This window comes from Pygocentrus nattereri, chromosome 7 (assembly GCF_015220715.1).
Source record: "Pygocentrus nattereri isolate fPygNat1 chromosome 7, fPygNat1.pri, whole genome shotgun sequence".
NCBI classification, from domain to species: Eukaryota; Metazoa; Chordata; class Actinopteri; order Characiformes; family Serrasalmidae; genus Pygocentrus; species Pygocentrus nattereri.
Window position 1 is genome coordinate 40045861 of NC_051217.1, and position 11472 is coordinate 40057332.

At 40.3% G+C, this 11472-nt stretch overlaps 1 pseudogene; it reads left to right on the forward strand.

Annotated features, from left to right (window-relative positions):
• The window catches only part of LOC108434107, a 212065-nt pseudogene extending 203505 nt beyond the window's left edge, over positions 1–8560 (forward strand).
• The last annotated feature ends 2912 nt before the right edge of the window (positions 8561–11472 follow it).

Here is an 11472-nt window from a genome sequence, read left to right on the forward strand (position 1 = left end):
CAACAGTATCTAGCAGGTAGGTGCAGGTAGGTGCCAAGATCTGTGTGCAACGAGAGCTGTCCTCCAGGATCCAGGCAGACTGTACAGAAAGGAAAGCCAGTCTGCTGCTATGACTGTATACCATGTGCAGAAGGAGAAAAGTTTGGGATCAGCTTCGTCCTCTGCATCTCCTGTGTTCTGGGGAAAACAATAGTGGTGTTAATGGCCTTCAGAGCTACACTTCCAGGCAGTAATGCCATGAAATGGTTTGGGCCTCCACAGCAGAGACTCAGTGTTCTCATCTTCACTCTCATACAGGTCCTAATTTGTGTTCTTTGGTTGACAATATCTCCTCCTCTCCCTTTCAAAAATCTGTGGGTTAGGTTCAGCTATAGGTTTCTGGGCTGTGCTGGGTTACATAGGATTTCTGGCTCTTTTGTATTTTATTTTGGCTTTTCTAGCACAGAAACCACCTGATAACTTTAATGAAGCCAAGTTCATCACATTCAGCATTCCAGTTTGGATCACCTTTATCTCAGCTTATGTGAGCTCTCCTGGAAAGTTCACGGTAGCTGTAGAGATATTTGCCATTTTGGTCTCAAACTTCAGTTTAATCTTTTTTTATTTTCATTCCCAAGTGTTTCATAATCATGTTTAGGCTAGAGCAGAATACCAAGAAGCACCTTATGGACAAAGTACCCTCCAAGTCTCTTTGAGTCTCTCATACAAACTATGTGTAGGATTGGCTGTTAGGTTCTGCATCTTTACGCATCTTTTTAATTAAACTGTATATTATTTTGTATTTTTATACATATGTGTAAGACCTCAGTCGCACGAATGCCATATTTTTGCTGTTTGTCATTTTTTTAGTTAATACGAAATTTATATAGAAATCATTCAAAGTACTAGGAAAATTATATTACTATTTAATCGATTTTCTTTCTGCTGAAATGTTACAGTTTTAAAGATTTTTTTTTCTGACAGCAATAAGGAAGCATTTCACATGTACCACTTAAATAATGCCAAATTAAAATTAATTATCTATGAAACCTCCTTTTTAATGCTTCAATAGCAAAATTGAATGTCTGTGATTATTTTTATTCAGCCACAAGTGTATCTGTGAGGTTTGCCACATGTTGGGTAATAAAGCATGGTTTGGCTTCCTTAGGTGTGTGACTGGGTTGAAGTTATGTGTAGGTCACTCACATTCCAGACAACCATTACTTTATGGATCTAATGTTGTGGACTGGGGCACTGTTAGACAACAATGGGAAAAAGGCCTTTTCTATCTCATTAGTGAAATACACTCCAAATGGTTCATGAAGTACATGGTCTCAGGGAAAGTATGTGATGGGGGCTACCCAGCATAACACCCATTTGGAAAGCCCCCTGTAAATGCTTCATATATGCTTATCTTGCATTTGACTTTTATGCCACAAATTATCTGTTAAGTTTACCAGTTTTTACCTAACCCTTACCCTAACCTTAAGCTCAACCTAGGGCCAGTGCTATAACTAACCGTGATATTGTTTAGAGTGTGAATTTTAACTTATTTTTTTTTATTAATATTAAAACATCTATACTTAATCTGTTATTTGTGCACAGGGACTTCCCTGGACCTAACCAGGGAGAAAATCTATGTACACTCAAAAAATGCATCCATATTTGCGTGATGAACATCTTATTCCAAATCCATGGGCATTAAAACAGTAGTGGTCCCCTCTCCAGCACCCTAAAAAGTCAACATCTGCTCCCTGATTGGCTGCCAGCAGCCTGCTCTGTGATGGGCTAGCTTAATCATGTCTTCTGATTGGTTTCCAGTATTGTGATTGGCTAGCTGAAAATCTTTTCCCTTAATTGGCTAGGGAAATCTTGTTTTCTGATTGCTTTCCAGTATTCTGATTGGCTAGCTGAATTCTCTTTTCTTGATTGGCTAGGCAAATCTTGTTTTCTGATTGGCTGCTAGTACTGCTTTCTGATTAGCTGTCAGTATCTGAATATGTGACTGCCTAGCTGATTACTGCTGTCTGATTAAGGGCCAGTGACCTCTTTTTTGATTGCCTGCCAATATCAGCACTGAATATTCAGCTGACCTGATTTGACTACTTGATTTAACTAGCAAAGTCCTTTTACATATGCTGTTTAATCCAGTGGCTAAATATATTGGGACATTGGGATAGAATAATATACAGATGAGGCCAGGATTTTTACCAGGAGAAGTGTTTTTTTTATTAAACAGAGCTAAAAGGTACATAACATACAGACAAACCAGAAGGAAGATCACTACCAGCCACAGGCTTCACTCTCACAGTGATGTTCCCATGCACAAAAAAATCACACCCCATACAATAAAACATAACCAACACACACCCAACACACACCCACAACAACACAAAGTCCTTTTTAACAGGGTGTGTATGTGCCATGAGATGTTGCATGTTGCTGCTGGTATGACTTTGCCTCCTAGATTAAGCCAAGTGTCTGGGTTCAGTTTTGATCCACATATCAAGTTCCTCAATAAGACTGCATTCTTTCAAATAACATTGTTCATCCCGTTCCTGACTAATAATGAGACAGAAACAGTGGTTCGTGACTGCGTTGTCTTATATTGATTACTGTAACTTCCTCTTTTTCAGCCTCTGTATAGTCTGTACAAAAGCTAAAGAATATTCGGAACTTTGCAGCTAGAGTTCTCACTTATACTGAGCGTTCAGTTCGCATTACCCTCTACTCTCTCAGCCACACTGGCTACAGGCCCTGTCCTGTATAAAAGTCTAAAATTTGCTTGCTCTCCTCTACGTCAGTGAACTCCTCTCAAGTAGTCTTGTAATAATTTATTTGCTGACCCAGGATCAGACTTTCCACCTTGGGAGGTAGGTCCATCAGTGCCATGGCCCCCAAGCTCTGGGATTCTTGTTCTCAGTCTCTCTGTATCTGCTCTTCTTTGTCAACTTTTAAATGTAATTTGAAGACTTTTCTTTTTCATGAACATGTCTTGTCCTTCTTTACTGCTTAGTCTAATCTTACTTTGTTGTGTTCTTTTTTATGTACTTTGTTATGTAAAGCAAGTCTCACATTGTGAAATCTACTATATTCATGCAACTTCTTATTATTGTTGGTGAGATGTATTTATATGTTATGAGATTTATTGTGCTGGAGCATGGGTTTACTTGGTGTAGGCTAGTGTTTACCATGAAGGAGAGAGCATATGGATAGGATTGACATGTCTTCTATTTCATCTGCGTTTCAAGTGGCTTTTCTGTCTTGTTCCTTTAACAAAGAGCATGTTGGAGCAGACATTACAGCCTCACCTGACTTTTCTTCTGTCCGATGCCAAATTTTATATGTTGCTCTCAAATGTCGTGTTGTCATTTTACATCAGGCAAAAAAAACTGCATTGGGGATATGGTGGCACCGGATGTCATCAATTAAAATATGCTAAAATCTAAATTATGACCTGTAGTGCTGAAGATTATGAGGCCTGCAGTTACTGTAGCTCAGCCTCTATAAGTATTTTCATGACATCATTCAATAGACCAGTGCAATACATCATTGCAGTTATTATTCAAGACATAACCACGCCTCCTGAGTCTGAGCTCAGACACACAGTGTATCATACAAAGTTGGCTATATAAAGGCAGTCACTCTGGCTTTCAGAGAGCTGTGGAACAAGCAAGCATGCCATGCAGCTCACTTCAATACTGATGACATTATTATCAACGCTGTGGATAACTGGACTCAGTCCAGCAGCATGTAAAGCTGACCCAGTCAGCTGCAGGCTGTGGGCTGAGCCTCAGATGCCTGGTCTTTCAATGAATGGAGACTATATAATCGGAGGCATTTTTTCTATTCATTTCTACACCAGCTCAGAACAGAACACCTACACCAGACAGCCACTGCAGCCACAGTGCTCTGGGAGGTCTGTCTGTGAGTGTAGTGAGCAGTTGGGGGGAGCATGCAACATAAATTTTAATAATCAATTATTCACATTTTTGCAGTCATCCACTGCTTATTACATTAGTGACTTTAAAACAGCAGAAACTTTGGTTGTTTCTAAAAATTTTCATAATTTATGTTTCTGAACAGTATGAATTTCAGGGGGCTGCACTTCGCTCGTGCCATGGAGTTCACAATCCATGAGGTCAACAACAGAACAGATCTCCTGCCGGGAATCACGTTAGGATACCAGATACACGACTCGTGCGCTGCAGTGTCGATGGCTGTTAAAGTTGCATTTCAGTTTGCAAACGGCATGGAACCATTTTACAATGATACTGATTCCTGTTCAAAATCAGCAGCTGCTGCTGTTCCTGCTCTCGTGGGAGATTCGGTTTCCACTCCCTCAATGAGTATGGCCAGACAACTGGGTCTATTCGGAATCCCACAGGTGATTGTGAGCTGCACCAAATGATGCAATATTGAAAGAAACTGAATGACTATATGATGTTTCACATACAAGCGATAGAGTAAAACCAGAGTTCTCAAATAACGTTTCTCTCTTTTTGTTACACTGAATAACAGGTGAGTCCCCACGCAACCTGCGCATGTCTGAGTGATAAGCGTCAGTATCCTGCCTTCCTCAGAACCGTACCAAGTGACCACCACCAAGCGGCAGCACTGGCAAAAATGGTCAAGTATTTCGGCTGGACATGGATTGGGGCAGTGCGCAGCGACTCAGACTATGGAAATTATGGAATGGCGTCGTTTCTAAAGGCTGCGCAGGAGGAGGGAATCTGTGTGGAGTACTCCGAGTCCTACTACAGAACACAACCGCGCAGTAAACTGGAGAGAGTGGCGAACGTCATCCGGAGATCAACAGCGCGGGTAATAGTAGCGTTTCTTGCTCCAGGCGACATGAAATTTCTATTAGAGGAATTAGTTAAACAGCCGCCGCCTCCCCTTCAGTGGATCGGCAGCGACGCGTGGATCATTGATCCAGAGTTTCTGCGCTTTAACATGTGCGCTGGGGCGATAGGATTTGGAATCCCCGGCTCGGTGATTCCAGGTTTCCGTGAGTTTCTTCTGGATCTCTCTCCAGCACAAGCACTGAAATCTCCTCTGCTGACGGAGTTTTGGGAGAGCTCGTTCAGCTGTAGCCTAATAGGCTCCTCAGGGGGCGCGCGGGAATGTTATGGCAGTGAGGATATCCGTGCGCTGCAGAACCCGTATACAGACACGTCGCAGCTACGCGCGACTAACCTGGTGTATAAAGCTACGTATGCCATAGCGCATGCCATCCACGGTGTTATCTGTAATGACACGCAGTGCGACAAGAGCGCTAAATTCACACCATGGCAGGTATAAAAACATGACCCTTGTAAACAGCCACTAGCTTGTCTCATAATTGGCATTAATGTGACTTTATTGTTTAAGCTGTCTACATTGCATTAATCTATCTGCATGAAGTTGGCTACATGGGCTTTTCATCTATTGTGGTGGATCATAGTTGTTTAATTAGTAACACCAATGTCAGTGTTTTTGCGACACATGAAGCTTTGAGTGTTTAATTTATTCTCCCCACAGTTTTCAGTAACCACAACGTTAATGATTGATCTTCAAGATTTCTCTACATGTTAGGTTTTTCCGTTAACGACTTGTTGTTTCTGTTTCACAATTGTAATAATAATAATAATAATAATAATAATAATAACAATGGAACAAGTGGTGGATCGGGAACAAGATTTATTAATCTTAGTCTAAATGCTGATGTCTTTAAATTAACATTTATTTTGCATATTTATAATAATTTTAACACAACATTGATTTAAATGGGATATGTGTAATGCATTTATTGCCTCTCATCATATTTTAGTATCCGTGAAGTCACTGATCAGTTATACAATTTTTCATGAATAAACTTGCAAAGAAATTCACTTTAAACAAACATTAAAAAAACAAAAATCGAAGTGAGTCGTTACTAGTTCATTTAGGAATAGACCAATTAAATAGTTGACGTCATTTATTCTGGGATTTATATTTACTTTGAGCCTTTTTTTCTCGATTTTAAACAGCAGAGACACTAATCGCCACCACAGTGGGGGAATAGCTCACATAGTCATTCGCAATGTGTCACCATGTCGAAATTCATCAGTGATACATGAATAGTTTCATAACACATTAATTAATCACAGTCGAATTATGTGTCATTGCAGATACTCGACCAGCTCAAGAGAGTGAACTTCACTACAAAGAATGGTTTTCAGGTCTGGTTTGATTCCAATGGTGATCTTGCGGCCGTCTATGAGCTCATAAACTGGCAGGTTATGCAAGATGGCACAATAGATTTCATCACTGTGGGTCACTATGACTCCTCCAGACCAACGGGCCAGGAGTTCAGTATGAGCAGAGCTATCAGCTGGGTGGGGGGACAGACTGAGGTACAGTGCATGTATTATTTCACTGTTAGAGTGAACACATATAATTAACTGGCTTTAAAAATTTCCAAAGGCAGTGTTCATCAAAGTTGTCAAAAATAGTCAAAAACAAGCTTACAATACTGTGGTTACAAATATTTTAAATTAATAATATTAAAAATATTGACAAAATTCACAGAACGTTAATCAAATCAAACCAGTAATCTCAAGCAAAAATATTAACTAAAAGTATCTATTTTGTGTTGTTGATTGCCTGACATGAGTACAACTAACTAGCAATGAAAACACACTGACACACATACACAATAAACCAATTAAACTTGACTTAGATTCAAAGGGGGTTTCACTGCCTTTGTGTACTTACTGTCTGTCTAAACAGATGCCACATTCAAATGTTTACCTTTAAAGAAGTAACATAGGCTGAAATTTCTCACTCAGTCCAGTGAAAGATTTTCAAAATGGGGATTCAAATTGGGTTTTTTGACTTAAACTTTTGACAAAGTATGAAAGATTTGTCTTTGTGTAATATCTTTTCAGGTGCCGGTGTCTGTGTGCAGTGAGAGCTGTCCTCCAGGAACCAGGAAGGCTGTGCAGAAGGGAAAGCCAGTCTGCTGCTATGACTGTATACAATGTGCAGAAGGAGAGATCAGTAACAAGACAGGTTGTATATCTCAATACAGTGGGCAGTTTTACTGGGGAGAGTCATAATTGAGTTTTTCATTCCACTATTTTATTTTCTAGAAGAAATTTCTGAACATGCTTCTTAAATCTCTCAGACTCTTTGAACTGCTTGCATTGTGCTCCTGAGTTCTGGCCCAACACCCAGCGAGACAACTGCCTCCCCAAGCCTGTGGAGTTCCTGTCCTGGGATGACAGTCTGAGCATCATCCTGACCATGTTCTCCATCTCTGGGGCCTTCATAGCTGTATGTGTGACTGCTGTTTTCTACAAACACAGAACTTCTCCTATTGTCCGAGCCAACAACTCAGAGCTGAGCTTCCTGCTGCTCTTCTCACTGACTCTGTGTTTCCTCTGCTCACTTACTTTCATTGGACGGCCCTCTGAGTGGTCCTGTATGCTGCGTCACACAGCGTTTGGGATTACCTTCGTCCTCTGCATCTCCTGTGTTCTGGGGAAAACAATAGTGGTGTTAATGGCCTTCAGAGCTACACTTCCAGGCAGTAATGCCATGAAATGGTTTGGGCCTCCACAGCAGAGACTCAGTGTTCTCACCTTCACTCTCATACAGGTCCTTATTTGTGTTCTTTGGTTGACAATTTCTCCTCCTCTCCCTTTAAAAAATCTAAAGCACTACAAAGAAAGGATAATACTGGAATGTGGATTAGGTTCAGCTATAGGTTTCTGGGCTGTGCTGGGTTATATAGGATTTCTGGCTCTTTTGTGTTTTATTTTTGCTTTTCTGGCTCGGAAGCTGCCTGATAACTTCAATGAAGCCAAGTTCATCACATTCAGCATGCTCATATTCTGTGCAGTTTGGATCACCTTCATCCCAGCTTATGTCAGCTCTCCTGGAAAGTTCACGGTAGCTGTAGAGATATTTGCTATTCTGGCTTCAAGCTTTGGACTTGTTATTTGTATTTTTATTCCTAAATGTTTCATAATTGTTTTTAGGCCAGAACGGAATACTAAAAAACATCTCATGAATAAAGTGCCCTCTAAGGCTCTTTGAGTCCCTGAAGTCAGTAGCAAAAATAACATTTGTGAATATGTATAGTTTCAGCAAACTTCATTTACAAAACTTTTATAAATTTTAAATGTACACCAATGTAGAATCTATGAAACTTAAATGTTTCCTTTTTTATATAATCTTCCAAAATATCAGCCTTATGTTGTCTTTAAATGTTGCAGTTGAGAAAAACGATGTTCCCTTTACGACCATTGTCAGCATGCAGCTATGGTGACAGTGTTAAGTCCATTGTTTATTCAAGCTAGAAAAGTCAATGCAGCTTGTGTTGTATATTACTGAGTGGCTCTGTAAAAACTCTTGTTTATTTCACTACCAGGAATTGATGGCAATTTTTGGCTGGATTAAACCCTTAACATACAGTTCTACTCTGCTATGTTGCTGTTCACTGATCTATTAGAAACAAAAGGAATATCCTGTTTACTGTGGACCATCTTTCATGATCATGTAAACACAGCACTACTTCTTCCCTTTTGGCATTCTACACCTACATCATGATGTCATCACTTTATATATATAAGTAATCCCATAACATATTTTTTCAAACCGATGTTTATCCACCTTATTTTTCATGAGACCATCATCATGGCTGAAGGATCTGGTTATGATTCTGTGACAGTGTCATTCGTCACCATTTATAAGTAAGTCAAAAAAAGTGTACTAATTTTTTTCAGTTAGTCCTTTGTCTCAATAAATGTCTCTGAGGCATTCTGGGACAACATGTAGTTTGCAGCTATCAGTCCAGCCAAGTAAAAATGAAATTACAGCAAGAACTGCCTGCAATTCTATAAACATAATAGCACACAGCTTCAGTAGACATCAGAATGTGGCTCCACAATGACTCCTTGATAAATTCCACTCTATAACCGTGCATTGAGCCAGTGTAAGTCAGCTCTCAAAGGGCCCACATCACTGAACCCACAGCAGGCCCTAAAGGGTTTCTGTTTGGGCAATGCACTAAAGGGCTAGCCCGTAGATAGCCCGACACAGGCCCACCATGGGCCTCTCTACACTGGGCCCACATCATTTAGACCACTGTGGGCCCTTTGAGTGATTTGAGTGAACAGTACACTGTTGGGTTTGCTCACAGATAATTTAACACAGGCTTTGTGTCTTTGGTCAAGGTGAAAATGCCCAGGTGTGGTGTCACATGCCTCTTTACAACCCTGTGATTTGGCTCTAGAATGAAACAAGCTGTTCTCCATTTTTAAATTTAATTCAAAGTTTTCCAGGATCTTGTTAAACATGTGGGAGCTGAAGTTCTTTCTATTCACCAACAATGAAGTTCTGTAAAGATTGTTATACTGACTCTTCTGCTATTTCTTTGTAATGAAGACGACCTGGAACACAGATCTTTTTCATAATTCATTTTGTATGTATGGCTGTCTTTTCACAGTAACCACAACACAATATACATCACAAGTTCCAAACATGTGTTTAAATATAGTAAGCATATACATTTGTGTATAGTTCATATATATGTATGTATATTGTTCATATTTTCATAAATGGTGCAGTAGTTTAAGTAATGTGAGATATCCATCCATCCATTTTCTAAGCTGTTTCTCTGTCAGGGTCACGGGGGTGGGGGTGGGTGGGGAGGGGGGGTGCTGGAGCCTATCCCAGCGGTCATTGGGTGGAAGACAGGATACACCCTGGACAGGTCGCCAGTCCATCGCAGGGCAGACAACCAGACACAGACAGTCACTCACACACTCACACCGAGGGGCAATTTAGCAGGTCCAATTGGCCTGACTGCATGTCTTTGGACTGTGGGAGGACATCGTAGAACCCAGAGGAAACCCATGCAGAACATGTAAACTCCACACAGAGAGAACCCTGGTCACCCGGCCAGGGAATCAAACCCAGGCCCTCCTCTCTGTGAGGCGACAGCCATGTGAGATATTGTATTTTAAAAAAGTTAAATGCATAGACTTTATCACCTTAGGCTATATTTTAAAAATGAACACAGCCTGTATTATTTTACATGTGGTATTTCAGGGGTAAATGAATGCTGTTACTACCATAATTGGAGCCAGTCAGGGTCTATTTTTGATTTGATATATGTATATATCAAATCAAATAATGTTTCTTGTCTTATCACGTGCATGGCTTTGTAATCCCCTTGTAGAATTTAAATACAAAGAAGTATATATATATATATATATATATATATATATTTACACACACACACACACACACACACACACACAGAAACATGCCGCTTCTCCCTCAGGTTCACGGAGGGATGCCGGAACTTATCCCATTGGTCATCAGGCGGAAGGCAGGATACACCCTGGACAGGTCGCTAGCGCCGCTGTAACCACAATATTTTGCAATTAAGATTGTCATTGCCCAATATAAGCCTATGAAAAGGTATTCACACAATTATTAAATATTTTAATTAATTTAACTTTATGAAACAAGTAATCATTTAAATATTTAAATTTGAGTTATGCAAATTTGAGTTATGCGATGAGACCATTAAAAAATTACACACAGTTGCACTCATTCAGTTGGGTGCCAGATGTGGGGATGGAATTTATGCAAAACAAGGACCTGTCTGTTAACTTAAATGTATGTATATTGCTCAATATCAAAGTCTTGTGCATTAGTTATAGTTATTAGCTATAGTCAATAAGAGTAGTTATAGTCTGCACTAACGTTTGTTGGTTGACCATATAAAATACAAACAAAAAATGAAATGTCCTTTGAGGCCTGTATGTAATATTGTGTTTTTTCAAGAAAAAAAATGTGGAAAACATTGCGCTTTAAAGGCGAATGGTCTTTTCTTGAACAGTCAAAAAAAGAGAACTGTTGCTCAGTGCTGCTGAAATAGATAGCAGGCAGATTACTTCTAGTTACACATTTTTTCCTGATTGAAAGCACTAACACTGCACCAAATATTACACAGCCCAGCACAGAATAGCTCAAACAATACATGTGCACATCAACAAACTTACAACTTATTTAAAATAACTGTCTCTCCTGCTTGAAATGATCACTCTCAAGAGTCTCCTCACATGACCCCAAGGTTGCTGGTTCAAACCCCAGCACCGACTGTCCATGACTGAAGTATCCTTGAGCAAGACACCTAACCCCCAATTGCTCCCTGGGCGCCGTGGATGGGGCTGCCCACCGCTCCGGGCAAGTGTGCCCCCTAGTGTGTATGTGGTGTTTCACTTCACGAATGGGTTAAATGCGAAGGTGGAATTTTTAAATCCCCCTGGTTGTGAGATTTAAAAAGTATCACTTAACTTAATAGCTTAATAGCAGTATGCTACATAGCTTTGTTGGCGCCTGCTCAAAGCATCTGTGGAGGGTCACAGTCAATGCCACCAGGCCACTATGCTGCTCCCCCAGCAGGTCCTCACCAGGCACTGGCCAGGGTTCACTGCACAATCTTGCCATGTT